Source organism: Chrysemys picta, chromosome 24 (genome assembly GCF_011386835.1).
Source record: "Chrysemys picta bellii isolate R12L10 chromosome 24, ASM1138683v2, whole genome shotgun sequence".
Taxonomy (NCBI): domain Eukaryota; kingdom Metazoa; phylum Chordata; order Testudines; family Emydidae; genus Chrysemys; species Chrysemys picta.
In genome coordinates, this window is record NC_088814.1 from 2,683,880 (window position 1) to 2,703,609 (window position 19,730).

Sequence of the window (19,730 nt, forward strand, 5' to 3'; positions counted from 1 at the left end):
CTTCACACAATGCAGTCAGCCTGTGGAACTCCTTGCAGGAGATATGAAGGCCAAAAGTATAACTGGGGTCAAAAAAGAACTAGATAAGTTCATGGAGGATGGGTCCGTCAATGGCTATTTGCCAAGAAGGTCAAGGACGCAGCCCCATACTCTGAGTGTCCCTAAACCTCTGACTGCTAGAAGATGGGAGTCGACGACAGGGGATGGATCACTTGACGATTCCCTGTTCTGTTCATTCGCTCTGGGCACCTGGCATTGGCCACTGTTAGAAGACAGGATATGGGCTAAATGGACCATTGGTCTGACCCAGTCTGGCCGTTCTTATGGGTTACTCTAGAACTCGGGACAGAAAAGTAAGGGGGACAGAGAGAGAGTTCCCAAGCTAATTCGCTAACGAAGGAAACCAATAAAAGCAGAAGGCAGATCATCTTGTCCTCATAAATGCTGAGTGCCTTCCCTTTCCCATGCCACGTTTGGTCAATGTCATGAGAAAAGCACTGGAAATTCCTTATGGCAGGATGAAAATTTAAAAGGCCATCGTGGCAAGTCTGACACGAGTCGAGCCCACCCTCGACTGCCAAGATTCATTTCTGACTGATGGTCTCTCGGGAAAAGAGCTTCGCTGTGCAAGGGGCCCGTGTTAGGAAAGGCTTTAGCAGGCTCTGGGTGCAGAAGGGGCAGAGGGCTTGGGGGTCCAATGTCTTTCAGCCTAGCTGCCCTCATGCCAGACTTTCCCTCTCTCCAGGGGGGCTGTGCCATGTCATTTTGGAATTGCAAATCTTACTCTGTTATGATTTGCTGAACCTGAAGCCCTGAGCCCAGGGGAGCGCTGAGGAAGTGCTAGTGAGCTGTTCAGTGCTTTCTTTCCAAGGCAGCTTGCCTTCCTCCCGGGGGAAATCCCTTCCAGCTCCATTAGCAGCTTCCATTTCTCTCCTTGAAGTGAATTTAGCACTCGTGAAAGGTGCTGGCTTGGCAGCACTAGCAGGCTGAAGTCTCTGTTTATTCACAGGACAGTTAGAATCAGGGTGGATTTGATTTAAATCAAATTGATTTAAATCATGATTTAAATCACTAGTCAGGAAGACTTGATTTAATCATGGATTTCTACATAAATGTGCATTCTTGTTGGTTGTTATAACCTTCATACATATTCTTCACAACTCAGAGACAGATGTCGGTTTCATTTTTAGAAGGCACACGCTATACATTTTTAAAGTGATTTATTTTGAAAACTTTTCAGATGAGTTTTGCAGCTATATCAGAAAATGAATGATTGTTTGGTTATTTCATTTACCAAAGGTGATTGAAGCAGATATTTATGAAGTCATTGGGAGGTGAACTATCTCCAAGTCAGCAGATTAATCATTAATATTTGGAGGATTTCCTTGCCATGCTGTATTAGGAGGAGAACATCACCAGACAGACATTTAAATTGTTTTATTTAACTAAAACAACAACGTTATGTATTCTGGATTTTTTTATTCAACAGCAAACATATAATATTTTAACAAAACAAGGATATGCCCCTCGCGTCTCACATTTCTCTCCAGACTTTTTCTCCTTGTCCAGATCTATTCCGCCCCCAACAATCTGCTGTTCATTGAACTTTTTGAAACTTTGCACTTTTAGCGAGAGGGAAGGGATTGACTCTGTGTACACAAATTTGCAGAGGGACAATAGGGTTGAGGTCTGTTATTTCTCACCTCTATATATTATTTATTTATTTGTTTGTTTGTTTAAAAACATTTTTGCTGTTAACGGGCACGTTATCTCTGGAGACACAAATCCACAGTTTGAGAACTTGCAAAACTAAGCATCTCTGATGGTATCTTCTAGACTGAGCCCTGAGTCCCACTGGGTAGATAGAAAGATTAACTAAATAATCTATACAGAAGCCCCTAGAACCCCTTAAGATTGGGTCCCTAATCCATGAACTACTGGAACCCATTTACAAAACTTTTCTTAAACATGACATGAATACATTGTCTCATACTATAGAATTAGAATTGATAATCCCTATTCCACCATGAGACAGTTTTGCGCTATAATGTAGCTTAAATCCGATTTAAATAACAAAAAACTGATTTTTGATTTAAAAAAAAACCCATTGTTTTTTATCCACCCTGGTTAGAATATGGGCAGCAGCAAGGCAAGCAGCCCATATGCACTGGCCCGACCAGTTCTACCTCAACCCTGCTCCTGAAAGACTGCACCTCCGTGCGCTCTACTCAACCCTGCTCCTGGACAGACTGCACCTCCGTGCGCTCTACTCAACCCTGCTCCTGGACAGACTGCACCTCCGTGCGCTCTACTCAACCCTGCTCCTGGACGGACTGCACCTCCGTCCGCTCTACTCAACCCTGCTCCTGGACGGACTGCACCTCCGTCCGCTCTACTCAACCCTGCTCCTGGACGGACTGCACCTCCGTCCGCTCTACTCAACCCTGGCTTTTTCTGCGGAGGCTGCCGAGGAGGGGAGCTGGGGGTGCTGCAGGGCTGGCCTGAGGGGCGTCGCAATGTGGGAAGCCTGGGACTGGAATAGCAGGGAGCCGGCACGGAGCTGCCTCGACAGCTGCGCGTGTGGCTGGGTGGGAGACCAGGCCCCGTCGAGCAGGGGGATTGCAGGCCAGGGTTGAGAGAGACAGCGGCCGACTGTGTCCGGAGGAAGTATGTGTAGGCCATGTAGACCATGCTGGCACCTGCTCTAGTTGATGTTAGCCGCCTCCCACTCATAAATACCTCCCAAGTGTTTTCAGCCATGCGTCTAGGCAGGGCAGCCGAGGCTTTACCGTCCCTGGGCTCTCCCCTGTGAGCAAACACCGAGGAGGGTGAGCAGCGGAGGGGCCCATCTGCAGCACCACCTGCCACTCAGCGACTGCAAACAAAGGCGTTGGCCACAACGGAACCAGACTCTTGCTGCAGGCGGACACCAGCTTTGCAGCTGGGATCGCAGCACTCTGCACCCGGTGCCCGAGCAGTGCCTAGTCAGAGCATGGAAAACAAGCTGATGGAGCGCCCTGACCCAGACAGCAGAGGTGGTTCCCTGGGGCCTCATCCGAAGCCCACCAAACTCAGTGGAAAGGCTCCCATAGACTTCCCTGGGGGTTAGGTCAGGCCCATGATGAACGAGCATCATTATTTATTATTTGTATGAATGTAGGACCCAGCCATGGGTCAGGACCCTGTTATTCTACGAGCTGCATAAGTAGATCCCAAATGTGATTTCTTCACACAACGCACAGTCAACCTGTGGAACTCTTTGCCAGAGGATGTTGTGAAGGCCAAGACTATAACAGGGTTCAAAAAAGAACTAGATAAGTTCATGGAGGATAGGTCCATCAATGGCTATGAGCCAGGCTGGGCAGGGCTGGTGTCCTAGCCTCTGTTTGCCAGAAGCTGGGAATGGGCGACAGGGGATGGATCACTGGATGATTCCCTGTTCTGTTCATTCCCTCGGGGCACCTGGCATTGACCACTGTCGGCAGACAGGACGCTGGGCTGGATGGACCTTTGTCTGACCCAGTCTGGCTGCTCTTATGTTCTTAGGCTCCCAGCACCCCACTGGCCCATCCACAATGATCCTCCTGGCAGGTTTCCGGCTCCCCACGATTCACACTCGCCACAACCCCATAGGCTCACGATATGGCTGAAGCGCCAAATGCCTGTTTTGTTTCAGTTTCCAGTGAAAAGGTGAGCAGCGATCAGATGATTAGCATAGTGAACATCCGTGTAAATGGGGTAGGATCTGAGGCTAAAATAGGGAAAGAACAAGTTAAGAATTACTTAGACAAGTCTTCAAGGGCAGCAGGGCCTGACAAAATACATCCTAGAACACTTAAGCAACGGGCTGAAGAGATCTCTGAGGCATTAGTGATGATTGTTCAGAACGTGGAGGAGGGGAGAGATCCCAGAGGCCTGGAAAAGAGCAAATATACTATCTAGGTATAAAAAGGGGAATAAGGACAACCCAGGGAATTATTAACTCTAGTACCTGGAAGGATAATGGAGCAAATAATCAAACAATCCATTTGTAAACACCTAGAAGATAATAAGGTGATAAGTAACAGTCAACATGGATTTGTCAAGAGCAAATCAGGTCAAACGAACCTCATGTGTCCTCCTTTGACAAGTAACAAACCTTGTGGATAGGGGAAAACGGTAGAAGTGATGTACACCTCTACCCCAATATAACACTACCCGATATAACAAGAATTCGGATATAACGCGGTAAAGCAGTGCTCCGGGGGGGCGGGGCTGCGCACTCCGGCGGATCAAAGCAAGTTTGATATAACGCGGTTTCACCTATAACGTGGTAAGATTTTTTTGTCTCCCGAGGACAGCGTTATATCGAGGTAGAGGTGTATCTCCCCTTTGGCAATGTTTTTGTTACTGTCTCATGTGATATTCTCATAATGATCTGGAGGATGGCGTGGATTGCACCCTCAGCAAGTTCGTGGATGACACTAAGCTGGGGGGAGAAGTAGATATGCTGGAGGGTAGGAATAGGGTCCAGAGTGACCTAGACAAATTAGAGGATTGGGCCAAAAGAAATCTGATGAGGTTCAACAAGGACAAGTGCAGAGTCCTGCATTTAGGACAAAAGAATCCCATGCAGTGCTACAGGCGTGGGACTGACTAGCTAAGCGGCAGTTCTGCAGAAAAGGACCTAGGGGTCACAGTGGACGAGAAGCTGGATATGAGTCAGCAGTGTGCCCTTGTTGCCAAGAAGGCTAACGGCATATTGGGCTGCATTAGTAGAAGCATTGCAGGCAGATCGAGGGAAGTGATTATTCCCCTCTATTCGGCAATGGTGAAGCCACATCTGGAATATTGCATCCAGTTTTGGGCCCCCCACTACAGAAAGGATGTGGATAAATTGGAAGGAGTCCAGCGGAGGGCAATGAAAATGATTAGGGGGCTGGAGCACATGACTTAGGAGGAGAGGCTGAGGGAACTGGGCTTGTTTAGTCTGCAGAAGAGAAGAATGAGGGGGGATTTGATAGCTGCTTTCAACTACCTGAAGGGGATTCCAAAGAGGATGGAGCTCGGCTGTTCTCAGTGGTGACAGATGACAGAATAATGAGTAATGGTCTCAAGTTGCAGGGGGGAGGTTTAGGTTGGATATTAGGAAACACTATTTCACTGGGAGGGTGGTGAAGCACTGGAATGGGTTGCCTAGGGAGGTGGTGGACTCTCCATCCTTAGAGGTTTTAAAGTCAGGCTTGACAAAGCCCTGGCTGGGATGATTTAGTTGGAGTTGGTTCTGCTTTGAGCAGGGGGTTGGACTAGATGACCTCCCGAGGTCTCTTCCAACCCTAATATTCTATGATTCTATGATAAGCAAACTAGGGAAATATAGATGAACCTACCATAAGGTGGGTGCACAACTGGTTGGAAAACCGTACTCCGAGAGTAGCGATCAATAGTTCACAGTCAAACTGGAAGGTCATATCAAGAGGAGTCCCGCAGGGATCTATCCTCGGTCCGGTTCTATTCAATATCGTTGTAAATGATTTGGATAATGGCATAGAGAGCACACTTATAAAGGCTGCAGATGATACCAAGCTGGGAGGGATTGCAAGCACTTTGGCGGACAGGATTAGAATTCAAAATGATCTGGACAAACTGAAGAAATGATTTGAAATAACTAGGCTGAAATTCAATAAGGACAAATGCCAAGTACTCCACTGAGGAAGGAATAATCAGTTGCACAAATACAAAATGGGAAATGACTGCCAAGGAAGGAGTACTGCAGAAAGGGATCAGGGGGGTTATATTGACTCATGTTTAGCCTGTGATTCAACAATGCAATATCATTGTGCGGGGGAAGTGGACATCATTCTGGGATGTATTAGCAGGAATCTTAAAGGAAGACATGAGAAGTAATTCTTCCGCTCGACTCAGCACTGATAAGGCCTCAACTGGAGTCTTGCAGCCATTTCTGGGCACCACGCTTCAGGAAAGATGTGGACAAATTGGAGAAAGTCCAAAGGAGAGAATCAAAAATGATTAAAGGTCCAGAAAACATGACCTATAAGGAAAGAATGGGGAAAAATGGTTTGTTTAGTCTGGAGAAGAGAAGACTGAGAGGGGACATAAGTCTTCAAGGATTTAAAAGGTTGTTATAAGTCAGGGGTTCTCAAACTGGGGGTCTTGCTTCAGTGCAGGGGCCTGGACTAGATGACCTCTCAAGGTCCCTTCCAGTCCCATAGCTCTATGATTCTCTGATCTCACCTCTTTCTCCTTGATCCTCTAGCTCCTCACCCATCCATCGGCTCCCAGCATCTTGTGACCCTGCCTCTCCCCTCCCATCTCCAGCTCCCCCTCCTTACCGGCTTCGCCCTCCTTATCACCAATGCTAAGTGTAATTAACACACCTGGCTGAGACCAGAAATGCCTCCCACCATCCGGCCGTTCTGCTGAGCAAACTTAGGTGCAGCTCCCCTCCGGAGTTACTTCCCTCTCAGTCATCCCGCTCGGTGGTATTCAGACCCGGACAAACAGCGTGGGCTGAGGAGACAGAAGAGGAAAAGTCCACCTGGAGAGGGACTATTCTCGCTTCACCTCGCTGACAAAGAACCTGGCTCCCAGAACAATAGCCTTGCCTTTTCCAGTCCCTTGCCTCCAGGGTCGTAGATCCCAAGGCCAGAAGGGACCATTGTGTGCGTGTCGTCCAACCCCCTATATGGCACAGGCCAGAGAATTTCCCCACAATAACCCCCCCATCCTGATTTCAAAACGCCCAGTGCTGGGGCAATTGTTTCACTGGCTAATTACCCTCAATGTTAACACTGTAAGCGTTCTTTCCAGTCTGAATGGCGATGGGGGAGCTGTTCCTGGACTAGGGAATCCGGAGAGTGCTGGCTTAGGTGGATAGTGAGTGGTGCCTTGAGAGGAAGGATAGCCCAGTGGTTAGAGCGGTAGCCGGGTTCTCGGGACAGCCGGGTCCCTGCTCTGCCACAAGCTTGGTGTGGGATTGTGGACAAGCCACTTAGCCCCAGATTTCGAAAGGGAACCAGGCACCTTTGTCAATGAGATTTTGGCTCCAACATGCCTACATCTCTTCTGAAAATGACATGGAGGCTCCTCGGTCAGTTCGGCATTGCGACGCTGAGCACCCCAAGGCCTGAATACCTTTACACGTCGGCATCTCAGTCTCTCTCTCAGATCCTTCTCTGTGAAATGGGGACAGCAGCCCTGCCTGCCTCCCCGGCTGGGGGCATAAATACATTAAGAAATCGTGAGGTGCTCAGAACCTCCAGGGATGGGGGCTGTGCAAAGACCTGAGATGGACGGACGGAATGGATCAAGGCCCAAAGCATCAGGTGGCCCTAGCCCACTCTACGGCCACTGTCACCTTCTTCATTGTATTGTAGATTCTCCCCACTGCCCCTTTGCCGTTAATGTAGCATTAGGGGCCACCCAGACAGCAGCTACTTGCCCTGTGTAAGTCCTCAGTGCAACCTCCCCAGTGTCACCTCCTGGAAGTCTGGGGAAAAGAGGGGGGGAAACATGTCTTCAATGCTGCAGTGTTGCCTTAAGGTTCTTCCTCCTCCAAAACTTGGGATGTCTGGACTGGGAGTCCGGGTAGTGCACTCCCAGCAGAGAGCATCTCCGCTCGTAGCTGCAGCTCGGAGCCATAGAGTCTACAGACATCACTAGTCTGATCTGCTGGACAGCACAGACCCCCAGCCCACCCCACCACCGACATGAGACTGGAGGGTCACAGCCCCCAGGAGACTGGACGCTTGTGTGCCACAGGCAGAGATCAGGAGGAGCTGGGCGCTCCGTGTCTCCTCTTGCAATGCCGTCAGTGTGTGCAGAGCTGCACCTGCCGCTGGGGCCTCTGGGGGGCTCGGAGAAATAAGGCCAAAATGGACCTTTCCTCCTAGTTCTATGCACCATACCCAGCTAGTAAGTAAACAGCCCGGCCCATATGCACTACGGTCCCTCTGACACCTCCGGGTAAGAGATTCAACTACACTCTAGACTAGATGAGATCATGCAAAATTTCCTCAAGCTATAGCGGGTGGGCAGATCCAACAGGCGTTTTTCTATCCTCCCCAAACACCCCCCCTCTCCGCCTTCCTTACCTCTAACAAATCCAGGTTTTCCTAAAATGAACATTTTAAAACATGGTTTCTATTTCCAGCCTTCCCGCACTTCTGGTCCAACCGGGCACGTGCACAGACACCCAGCACAGGTGTGCACACGCCTTGCAGATGCCGTATGTACACACACACAGACCGCCGGCACAGGTGTGCACATGCCTTGCAGATGACGTATGTACACACACACACACACCCGGCACAGGTGTGCACATGCCTTGCAGACGCCATATATACACACACACAGACACCCGGCACAGGTGTGCACATGCCTTGCAGATGACGTATGTACACACACACACACACACACACACACATGCACACACATACCCGGCACAGGTGTGCACACGCCTTGCAGATGACGTATGTACACACACACACGCACACACACACACCCGGCACAGGTGTGCACATGCCTTGCAGATGACGTATGTACACACACACATACACACACACACACCCGGCACAGGTGTGCACACGCCTTGCAGATGACGTATGTACACACACACACGCACACACACACACCCGGCACAGGTGTGCACACGCCTTGCAGATGACGTATACACACACACACACACGCACACACACACACCCGGCACAGGTGTGCACACGCCTTGCAGATGACGTATGTACACACACACACACGCACCCACACCCCTCTGACGCAGGCTCCACCCCCACATGCAGCACGCGCTCAGACTATTTGGCTTTGCTGACATTTTGGGGGACCCCCCACATTCTTTAAGCCATCCCCTTTGTCACCCCAAAGGAACCGCCGGGTTTGATCAAGGTCTCATCCCACGTGAGTCTGGGAGAGTCTTTAATTAACAACAGCTTGTTCTCCTCGGCAGTTTGTGTTAACAATTCCTCTGCTCTCCGGCTGCGTGGCTCATTGGGGGATCGTGTGAGGAATGTTCCTGTCTGACGATACAATGGCGTGCCCCCAAGCCTCACGTCAGGCCCCAGATTCTGTTGGTACTTGAGAGCGCGATGATTCAGGCCAGGGCTTAACTAATGACTAGTTCTCCTCGTGAGCGTTGCATCCGCCCTGCACTCAGTCACTCGCACTGGAGAGGAGCCCCCCAGAGCCACCCAGAATGCATTGCTTTCACGCCGCAATGCTGCTTTTCATAACCCGGGGCTGATCTGAAGGTGAACGAACGCTTTGGAGCCTTGACTTGCTTTGCTCTGATGGGCTCTATTCCTGCACAATCTCTAGAGGGGTTTTCATCCTGAAGGATCCCCGGGGCTTTACAAACTATGCAGGGAACACTTCTCTCAGCACGGCAGTGCAGCCGCCTCCGGGATGGGATGTCGGGGCTGTTTGAGGTTCTGCTCCAACTCCTATTGAAGTGACTGGTGAAACTCCCAGTGATTTCACCGGGGGCAGGGTGTGAGCCTGGGTCTGAGCATCCACACGGCAATGGAAACCTGGGCTTCCCCACCGTGCTGGCACGTCCGTTCTGCAGTGCACAGACGCACGACGAAATAGGCCAGGCTGGGAAACAGGGAGGAATATTGTATCCCTTGGAAGCAGTAGAGGGAATTTAGGGAAGCCGCCCACATGGGAATTTGGCCTGGATCCTGGAGTGTACGTCCCTCCCCAGGTGAAAGGTGCCAGGGGATTGTTAATGGGTGGGAGTGGTCAGGACCTCTCCGTGGTGCCCCCTAACGCTGCGCAGGGATGGGGTAAGCGCCTGCATCGACACCACCGCCCGCACATCCCCCGGGTGTTCCTTGGAGGTCTCCGATCCATGTTCTAGCCAGGCTTGGCTTGCGAGAGCTGGTGAGATCACAGCCCGAGGCTCCCGGTTAGGGACTGGAGACCAAAGAAACAGAGCTCAAGTCACACCCGCATGTCGGCAAGAGAGGTGTGAACGCCGGGCCCCCTCAGCACGTCCGTCCTTGGGAACGACGAATGGGGCCCCGATTCCAAACCTGTCGACGGCTCCTCAACTAGCCCCCCCGCAGGCCTGCACTAAAAGGCCCTTTGACACCAATGGGAGCCAAGTTCTTTAGCCCCACGTTGCTGAGCCAATACGAGGTGCCTGGAACAGGCGGCGGGAATCTCCCCTGATCTGGGAGAGTGCCCAAAGCCACCCCCCCGAGCAGCCCCTGCGATTGCAATGGGGAGGGTGGGGGGCGCCGGTGCTCGCGCTGCTCGGTGGGGATTGGCATCACAGGGCACACATTACGCTACGTCTGGCGGGGGAGCCAGACGGCAGGTAACACGAGCCCGTGATTCATCCCAGCTCTTACATAAACAGGGGAACTTGTTCAGAACTGCAGCTAAGAAGCTCCCAGAGGCACCTTTCTAAGGAAAGCTTTGGACCCTGACGTGTGGATTTCCGAAGAACAGGAAACACCCACTCAGGAATGCCCAGCACCACCTGAGCTGTCCCCTCCGCCATGGGGACGTCCCCCACCAGACAGCTTCACCGGTTGTTTTACGCAAACCTCCTCATTAAAAATCCCATCTCCAAAATGATTAATTAAAGGAAACATCGGCCCAATGCCCTGGCCAGGGGAAAACGCTGCCGATATGGCCCAGGCTTTATAAGGGAAAACGCACGAACAAAAGTAAATGCTAGGGGAACCGGACCGCCTCTGGTCTTTCTGCTGGCACCTGTGTGCTCGTCCGCCGACTCCGGGGACACACTGCCCCAGGCGGGCTGGAGAAGCTGTGACCTGTTTCCTGGGTCTCAGCGCATCCAAGAGCATGAGCTGGTGGGACAAATGCAACCTGCCGAGCGTGACACAAACCCCGGGGCAGCCTTTAATCTCTACCAGGGAGGCGGCGAGCCAGTGGGCGGTGCAGGACGGTATCAGCCGCGCTGCAGGCTCTGCGGGGAACGTGGGGGGGTCACTTTTGTATTAAAGATGGGGGTGGCTGCAATCCACTCCATGGCCTGAGTGGGCTTGGGATTGGGAGCCCTATCCGTGTTCAACACCCCCAACGTCTGGCGTGGAGGGCGCCCAGCACCTCCAAGGATCGGTCCTTGCTCACCTGCAGATTCCCAATAGGGCCCAATCTGGGCGCGCCAGCCACTGATGGAGGCAGAAAGCGGGAAACAAGCAAGCACTGGGCCGGTCAGCACGGAGAGCAACCCCCACCCGCCCAGGCCAGGGGCAGCGGGCAGGGCTCACCACACTGTGTGAAGACAGGCCTGCGACACGGCCACACTCACGTTCCCACCGGCACAGACCCACGTGGCAGCCGTGGCTAGCCCAGGCCTCGCTGCGTATGTTGGGGAGCGAGCGGGGGGGGAGGGGGCTGTTGAGTCTCTCCCTAGCAAGGCTCATTGTTGAGTGACCCGGTCCCGGGAGCGGATACGAGCGGCCTGCGGCTTGCCGCAGGGTTCCTTGTCTCACGGGGAGCACAAAAGGCTCCTATTCAGCAGAGGGCGGCTGATTAATGCAGCTCTGGGGGAGCGTCCCGGCTCTGAGTAAACATGTTCTGCAGGCGGGTTCCGAGAAGAGGTGACTCACCTGGCAGCACGTGGGGCGGTTCTGCAGCCCCTGCCGGAGCTTGTGACTTGGCAGGGGTGGGGTGGGGGGAACCCTCTCCTCAGGAACCGGGGACTTGCTGCTCTTCGCTCCCCCACGTTTCTAGCATGAGGCTATGGACCAAATTCGTTCCTGGTGCAACCCCACTGGCTGCACTGGCCTGTGGCTCCAAATCTCAGATTCCGTTGCCTCAGGGACTGTTCTTCTGTACTCCCGTGGCCTGTGAACCAGCCGAACAGCTGCACGTATCACGCCAACGTCCGCTCCGGAGACCTGCCTTCAGAGCGGATCTCAACCACAACGAGTTTGTTGGTCTCAGCGCACGAGTTGTGGGAGCTGGGGAGGTGGTTCTGCCTAGAAGCCAGCAGAACTGGAGTGTTTGCAGGTTCTGAGTGAGGTTCAATGTTGAAGGGGTGGTAGGGTGTCCAGGTGGCCCGATTTTATAGGCAGTCCTGATATTTGGACACTCTAAGGGGGGAGTAGGGGGGCTGCAGATCAGGGCCAAGGTGCATCAATGGGCTGCATATGGGGATCCCAAGACTGGCAGAGCTGGGAGCCTCACGCCAGGACTGCAGGGGATTCCAGAGCTGGGTGGGGATCCCGGGGCTGGAGGAACACTGGAGTAAGGGAGTTGCAAACCAGGGCAGACGTGCGGGGAGACGGCATGGCCAGCCCTGAGAGTGTGCCAGTGATGGGTAACTTTCACGACCGACAAATTCACACAACATAGTTGCAATGATCAAAAACTCGGCCCACATTATACCACGTCCGCATGGCAGTGTGCCTTTCAGAGCACTGCACCAGGTGTCCCAGGCAACTCGCAAAACTCCAGACCGGATAATAATCAGCCATTGTGCTCACGCAGTGCGCTCCCATTTCCAGAGACCCGGGCGGACATTAGCAACTCTGTGCAGCAAAACACAGCTCCGAACCGGAGTAAGTCCCCAGCGCTGTATCGGCGCCTGGAGTGAGTCCAACACAATGCATTCACTGACGCACGGGCAATGAGTTCCGAGGGAAAGGTGCAGGGGCCCAAAGTCTTTCAAGTCCTCAGTTCTGAACTGTCGAAGAGCAGACTGCAGAGAGCACCCAGGAGGGGGACACGTGGTAGAAGCAGAGCAGGGGATTGGGGCCGGGTTGCCAGGACATTCGGAGTGGCTGCAGCCTGATGCACAGGAATAGTTGTGCAGTCCTAGGTGCTTTCTCTACAGTATTAGCCCCGTCCTGCCCCCACCGACAAGGACGTTTTACTGCAGAGCTGGGTCTGGCCCTTTGCCCGTCCCGTTGTAAGGGTTCCTTTGGGACTCCTCCCCGGGTTGTCTGAAATAAAAGGGGTTTGCAGAATTGTTCACCCTGCTTTGCTGGGCACAGAACAACGTGCCTGGGTTCCCTTTTGGATCAGGAACAGCTGACCTGGATGCATTGACGCTGGCTTCTTTCCCTGGGGGGGTGCTCAACCCCTGCTCAGCCCCAGGCCCCACCCCTACTCCACCCCTTCCCCCAAGGCCCCACCTCTTCCTGCTTCCACTCCACCCCACCCCACCTCTTCCCCGCCTCTTTCCACCCCCTCCCCCGAGCACGCCCCGTCCCCGCTCCTCCCCCTCCCTCCCAGCGCCTTCTGCATGCCGCTGAACAGCTGTTCCACGGCGTACAGGAGGCGCTGGGAGGGAAGGGGAGGAGATTATCGACGGGGGTCGGCGGCAGGCGGGAGTTGGGGGGAGGGAGGGGAGCTTGGCTGCTGGTGGGTGCTAAGCACCCACGAATTTTTATCCATGGGTGCGCCAGGTCGGCGCCTATGCCTGGATGCCTTGGTTGAACACATGAACTGGAGAGAGGGTTTTAAACCCTGCGACAGGAACAAGACTAGCGTCCCAAAGAAGAGTTTTGGGTGTGTCATCGCAAGGCAGCTCACTGAGGAATCTGCAGACGAAGAAAGGTCCCGCTAGCAGGAGCGGACGGCACAAGCGGGACTGAGCCGGAACATGCACGGCGCAGTGCTCTGGGTGAGCGGGGGGCCAGGCAGCAGCCGTCGTGGGGCTGGCACCCAGGACTGGCGTTATCCCAGGATTGGAGGCCGGGAGGCAGTGCTGCTCCTCGGCGTCGCCAGCTGGATCTCGACGTTCTCTGCACTCTGATGCCACCGCCTGCCGGACTCGGGGCGATCGGGGGAGCTACGAGTCTTTGGGGTCCCAGTGAGCTTTTTGCAGCTCATCAGAATTGCAAGTCAACGGGACTAGTCCTGCTTCGGTGTTTGGCTGGAGACTTGGGCGTGAGCGAAAGGCCATCGCTGTTAGTGGGAGTCTTTCCCAACCTTCTTAGCCCATTGCAGTAGCCGCTAAAGGCTCCAACCAAGATCCAGGCACCATCGTGCTGGGCGCTGCTTGCACACAAGGTCCCAGCCCCAAAGAACTTATAATCTAAATAGACCAGAGAGACAAAGAGCACGAGGGGAAGTGAATTCGGGGCAGATCCGGACTAGAACCCAGGTTTCCCATCCTGATGCCCTGCTCATTAGACCACACTGCCTTTTGCAGCATGCGGTGGCGCAGGGCCCCGTTAGCGTACAGCGGCAGGAGTTCACCCCAACTTGCATGGCCTTCTCCTCCTGGGACAGTCCTGTCCTCCTTCCCAGCAGACCGACGTTCCGGGGAGCTTGTTTGGGTGGATTTGGGAGGGGAGTTTTTCTTTATAATGTATTGAGATCCAAAATAACATTCATGTGTTTGCTGCTCCGCTTAGCTGCCTTATCGAGCTTCCTGTGAATCACTTTGATCTTTTGGGCCCACTGCCACTTAACTAGTTCTTATTTTACCGAGGCTTTACAAGGATTTCTACAGCCTGGGAGGGGGGGTGATTAATCTATGTCACAGGGCTTAGGCATTTTTCACCACCCCAGGGATTTCAGCTCCATAAAGAATGTTTGAGTTCACAGGCGGGGGCAGCAGCAAAGAACTGGCCCAGCAGTTCTACCTTCTTTTATGTTTCCCAGTCGGTTGTTTATCAAATGAACCCCGGCCAGGGCTGTGTTAGACAAGTCCAGGTCGGAGCGCAGGCATGGGCAGCAGTGCATGTGCGTGAGACAGAGAAAGGAGGAAAAGAGGGAGCCAGTCTGTGCTCTGAAGAGTCTGTAGCGCTGAGTGGAGGGGAGTTTTCCTAGGGTGAGGAAGGATGGAACAGATCCTGCCCCCTGCCCTAGCCCTTAGACACTGCACCAGCATTTCTGCTTCTGGAACTGCCCATATCCCAAGGGCTTGCAGCCCTCTTTGCCATCCTGCTGGGCTGTGCCGCCTCCTCGGGGCACAGGCTGCCCAAAAGCCACATCCTCGCTCCACGCCGAGAGAGCCAACAGAGAGAGAGTTTTAACCCCCTTGTCCCGTTCTCGTTGTTAATCTGCACGACTGTTCCCTCTGAGCGTTAAGAAACCTCCTTCACCACCTGTGCCTGTCCCGGGTTAAAAGGCTCCTTTGTGTTTGGTCAGGTTCAGATTGTTCCGTGTATTGATGCAGTTCAGGCCCCAGAACCAGGAATCAGAGATGTATAAAATCACCCTCGTCCCAGGCAAGGCTGCCTGGCATTTCTTCTACTTTATTCCTCTGGCCACGAACACTGGGGGGATCTGCCCTTTTCCAAAACCCAAGCGACTGCACTTCGGCTCCTTCACTGACTGGGCTTGTAACCTAATAGAACCACGGTGGGTTCCGGGGGGCATCTGCCTTTCCTGGGCTTGAAAATGTTTTTCAGAGGGATGTTCTAATAGCTCCCTTTTTGCTCAGGTCAGAATCCACGGGGGAGTTTAAAAGGACTGCAACAAACAACCGTCTTTCTATGGCAGCTGGGCCCTCGGGGCATCTCCGAATGCCGTACAGGATGGGACTGGGAAAGCCCTGAGTCGGGAATGTCTGGTCTGCAGCAGAGCAACATAAAAAAAAGCAACACAGGATTTCAGTTTGGCCTTAAAAGTGCCAAGAGCAGTAGCAATCCGGGACCCGCTGACAAAGACGCGCCTCCCTCTAGGACACAGAACCCTTCTAAGGCCATTCGAGTCCAATGTTAAAGACACAGCAAAAGTCTTTCCAGTTTTTTGTGAGTTGTGTTTTGCTTTTCGTTTGTCAAGTGAGTTTACTGTTGGCAAAGGGGCCTGAGGTGAGAGAAGCTACAGTTCTCCTCTGCCCGGAGCAGGTACAGCGATGGGGGAGTGCCAAGGAAGCCCCGTTGCCCTCTGCTGCACCTGGCTGGAAGGACGCCTGTTAGTGGCAAGAGGGGAGTTCAGGTTCCATTTAGACATTGGTGTGACGAAGTGGGGGGGTTTTCTTGTTTTCTGTAGAGTTTCAATGGTTTGCATGCAGAGGGGGTGGGACTCAGTTTCCCTGGGTGTTACTGGTTTAACGAGGTGAGGGGAGAGGGAGTGTGTTTTGCAGAGGACCGGAGAGAGGACGTGGGGACCCAGCCGATGGCCGGGAGGATGGATACCCCAGCGACCGGAGACCTGGCGACCTGGTGACCCAGAGGCCCAGCTGAGGAGACGCAGCCGGTTCTGGCCAGTGGGAGGACAATGGGCTGCAGAGTGAGGACCCAGTGACCTAACCAGCCGGTTCCAGCCAGAGGACAGAAGCAGGAGAGGAGGCCCCAGTTTACGACCCTGTTTACCTGGAGGGAAGACAATGGACAGAGGCGGGGCCTTGGGCCGGTGATATCAGATGCCCAGCTGTGAGCAGGGGGGCTCGGGGCTGGAGAGGGGAAGCAGGCAGAGCCCACCTAGATGCAGAGAGACTGGGATGTGCTGTGATGAGGGAGGCCAGGCCTGAGGGTCAGAGAGTTTCCTGTGCTGTGTTCAACTCTCAATAAACCCTCCTGTTTCATGCTGGCTGAGAGTCACTCCGGGCTAGAGAACAGGGTTGCATCAACCCCTTCGGGGGTGGAGGCCCCGGGGGTCCAGAGTGAGTGGACTCCCTGAGGGGGCCCACGGCAAAGACAGACGTGCTAAGGCTCAGAGAGGTGCGGCTCCAGGAGGTGGAGGGGCCTGACCCCAAGAGAGAGTGGACCCCCGAGAAGGGCTGTCTCACTAAAAGGGGCACCCCCCACGGACCGCACGGGGCCAAGAGTGGGCACGATCTGTGAGTCCGTGACAACTGGCCTCTTTGCGGAGGCTGCCTATGCTGGGGCGTTTTGTCATGTGGATTCCTTCCAGCCCACAAGGAACTGGACTGAGAACCCCCAGCCGGCCAGGGCTTTGAGGTCACAAATGGGCTGAATCCAATATGGGAATCTAGAGGCTAAAGGCTCCATATCCTATCATCAAACCATCCAATTCCTCCTTCCTCTCTCACCACTAGTCCCAGTCGGTGCTTGTCATCACTGCACTATCTTTAGCTCTCAGATATGGTGCATCCCTGTCAGCTGCAAAGCCAAATATCTCCCAAGGAAGGCCAGCCTTGAGACTCTGGGAAATCTGGGCTCAGCTCCCAGCTCTGCCACAGACTACCACTTTGACCTTGGGCAAGTCACTTCATCTCTCTCTGCCTCCGCTCTCCAGCTGTAAAAGGGGGTGGTAACACTTCCTTGTCTTGATAGATTGTGAACTCCTTGGGGCAGGGAGCATCTCTCACTTTGTGAACGTTCAGCACTCAGAACAATGGGGCCCTAATCTCGGTCAGAACCCCATGACACTACCGTAAAGATGTATTAAGAGCAATAATAAATATCCCCGTTCTGGTTATAAATCCTGGCTTTTGAGCACCACAACAATGATTTCAGTGGATTTTGTCATTAAAGGAAAATAAAATTTGGTCAGTGATTACTTTTTAATACAATCTCACAGTTATTCTGGGGAAAATGTCTGTGCAGAAGGTTACAACCCAGAGAAAATTCTGAGAAAATACTGATTACCCAGGAATGTTGAGAGGAAAAAACGACAAGGGGTGGTAAACTTAACACTAGGTAGATTGTTAAAAGAGATCAAGGAGCTATAAGGAAGGAAGTTTATATTGTGGTCAAATGGATTTTCTGGTAGTCGGAGATTTCAAAGAGTTAGCTAACAATGCCAGGTGTCAGGTAAATCAAAGCATGTAGCGGTATACAGAGTGGTATCTCTTCCTGAATGGATTTATTCTTTTAAAGAGCACTCCTTGCTCCCACTGAAACTGGGGGCAAAACTCCATTGGTTTCAATGGCCCCAAATCTATAACTATCTAAAAAATATTTAAGGTAGATTCATAGACTATCAGGGTTGGAAGGGACCTCAGGAGGTCATCTAGTCCAACCCCCTGCTCAAAGCAGGACCAATCCCCAGACAGATTTTTACCCCAGTTCCCTAAATGGCCCCCTCAAGGATTGAACTCACAACCCTGGTAGGATGCATAGATACTACATCTCTCAGCCGTTTCACTGCATAATACCCAGCCATGGTGATACGCTTCGGGCGAGTTTTGCAGGAATAAGGACTGCAGAATCTGACTTAGCGCTTTTAAGAGAACGTCAGAAGGGCAATGATTTATGGTGCATCTGTGAAAAATATGAAGGTTCAACCTGTAAATCTCTCTGGTAAAATCTGTCTTATAAAGATTACTCTGGGTAGAGTCACCCAAGGGACGCGGGCAGGAGGTCTTTGAGGTTACGTCATGTGGGAAGCACACAGATGCTATGGGGATATGTGCCACTATAAGAGGATGGATGGATGGATAGGGTGATAAACACTAACACAGTAATTGTAATAAACTCGATATCTCCTCATTCCGACACGCATCACAAATGCCTTACTGAAGTCCCCACCGTAAGTCGTTACATTCTACAGCAGAGTGATGCTTCACTTACTTGCTTATACAGCGAGTTTTCAAAGGCACCAATTATTATTACCCAGTTAAACTGTGGTGGTGCCTGACTATCCAGACCAGACTGGGCCCCACTGTGTGAGGCACTGTCCGAAAGGGAGTTGGCAGGTGCCCGGCTGTCCCTTGCACGTCTCCCCCATGAAGTACAAGCTGTGTAATTGTCTAATGGTCCTAGAACGGTATGTAGCACCAGAGGGAGAAAGGAATTAAGAGGCTCATGCTAGGGAGCAGGGACAGGGGTGTCCCTTTCCTGACTTTCTTTTCCAATCTCTACTTAAAGCCTACGTTTCAAGAGCGAGTCGGAGTTACGCTCCCCGGCCATTCTCTGTCCCGCCATCTCCCGGTGCTCCCGGCCGCGGTGCGTGTACTGTTACATACGAACCACTTGGCTACCGCAGGATGACAGTGGGCAGTGCTAAAGCCCGGGTTTACGGAAGCCACCGTGTCAGACCCTCAGCCGATTTCCATGGAGTTGTGTCGATTTACACCAGCTGAGGAGTTTTGATCACCATCTTGCAATGGGAGCAGAATCAGGCCCTTCCATGAGAAACGATCTTTCATGCAGATGGTATCCCACTGCAGCCTGCAGTCACAGCAACACTCCTTGTGCATCCATGTATCCAACCCTGGTGTATCTGTATCCAGCTGCCGCTGAGGTGCCTGAAGGGGAGAAATTAACATTACGTGTTTGAAGGTGGATGGAATCTGAACTGACATCTGTGTTTCATGGGTCCTGTACTGCTAACCTCTAATGGAGATTCCCCCTTAACTCAGGTGTTAAGGGCTTGGGGGTTTGGAGCAGGAGGGTGAGTTCTATCCCCACTGTCACCATGAAGTTCTCAGTCTCCTTGGGGTGTAACATAGAAAGAGCTGTAACGTCCCAGGTGGTTTACTCCTTTACATTGCCAGAGTGGTGGAAAGGAGCCTTCTTGTAAAGGACAGTATGGCCCTAGAAATGCTTATGGTGCTTTGGTGATTAGAACTGGTCTAAATTTTTGGACTGAAAAAATTTCCTATCAAAATGTGCTCCATGAACTGTTTGCTACTGACCTTTCTGCGGATGTTCGGTAGCCAGTATAAATTGTGGTTTGAGTCCCCAGCCCTCACTTGCTCTTCAGTTGCCTATGATGTAACACTGAGCGTATGGCTGCATATATTTGTTGACTAATACTTAGAAGTAAAGGGTCAATACGAGTTACACTGCTATTAGACAGAGGGGGGTTGGGGATTTCCTCCAATGCTCCCCACTCCCATTCTCTATCCATTGTATTGTAGTTTAAATCAATCA